Raw genomic sequence first — 1,587 nt, forward strand, 5'->3', positions numbered from 1 at the left:
CCGCTCTTGAAATATTACCTCATTGGAAATGCTGACAAGGTCATAAATATAAATCAGGGTGGACGTCAGCCACACTATATGAGTTATTGAGTCCAACCAAAATACGATATTTGCAAAAAAAGCTGCTTCGTATTTCACAGGTATGTGAGAGAGAGAGAGAGAGAGAGAGAGAGAGAGAGAGAGAGAGAGAGCAATAAATCTAAAGCCTCTTAAAACATAATTGCTACCTTTTACTTAATGTACTTAAAAAAAATAATAAGTAATGGTTTAATGGTGGTTTCCGGAAGTAAAAAATGTATATTAGGAATATACATAGTATAATATATTTTACATATTACATATAATGTATAATGTAATATATTATGTCATATTATATATATATATATATATATATATATATATATATATATATATATATATATATATATATATATATATATAATTAGCTGTTACTAGCCCACAACAGTAAAACTGACTCTGACATGTCCTACTCCCGTCTGTTTATGGTCTTTCCACTCCAGTCCACACCCAAAAACATTCTTAGATCATCAACACATCCGTCTTCTTTTTCTTCGTCTGTGTCTTTTGCAATCTAAAGGGACCCATTCTGTTATTCCTACTGCCCATCTTTTATCAGTTATTTTCATTATATATCCTGCCCACGTCCATTACTATTTCATAAATGATTTTACAAAGTTCTCTACTTTAGTTAGCTCTCGCATCTATGTTACTCGTTTTCTGTCTCTTAGTGTTATTCTCATAATTATTTTTTTCACACACACACATACACACACACACACACACACATACATATATATATATATATATATATATATCTATATATGCATGTGTGTATATATATATACCCGTTGCCCATCCTTAAATGTTGAATAGAACGTTACCTTACATAGGTCTTTAGGTTGCATTAATGAAAGTGTAAAAAGAATAATAATCTAAAGAAAACAAGACTATATTAATAACATAGTAAACGTAAAGTACATTGAATATGAACATAGTATATATAGTTTAAGGTATTGAATACAGTATTCTATATTTAATGGATGGAAAAAAAATATATTGGATTTTTCTTTATATTTCTCATATTTGTATTATAGGTTGAATTTTGTTTTTTTTATTATTCTTTATATTTCGTAGGCATCCTTACTTTATCATATCGTATATATATGGTAATAAAATTGTTTTGCCAATGCTGGTGTTTCTAACACTGTTGTAGACGAAAAATATTCTTTCTTTTCGAAGAGCATTATTGATGAGAAACAAAATTCTTCAGAAGTCATCATCTTTGTTGACGAGACCGGCTCATTATTTTTCAATGAATGTTAGTTCTCCTATTTTTTTTCAAACGAGTGAAAAAAAAAATGACAAAATTGCGTGAACACGAATTTTAGATGGTAACATCACTGGTGATTTTAGATTTAGACTAAAACCGCCATTAGGTTACCACGCCTTTAACCTTCAGGCTCTTAAAAGCATTCCAAACTGGACGCGTGTTTTTATTTGGATGACATATCTGAAGGCATGGGTCACTATGCTCATTTTTAAAGAATATTACAATGGCCTTTTATA

Source organism: Palaemon carinicauda, chromosome 2 (genome assembly GCF_036898095.1).
Source record: "Palaemon carinicauda isolate YSFRI2023 chromosome 2, ASM3689809v2, whole genome shotgun sequence".
Lineage (NCBI taxonomy): Eukaryota > Metazoa > Arthropoda > Malacostraca > Decapoda > Palaemonidae > Palaemon > Palaemon carinicauda.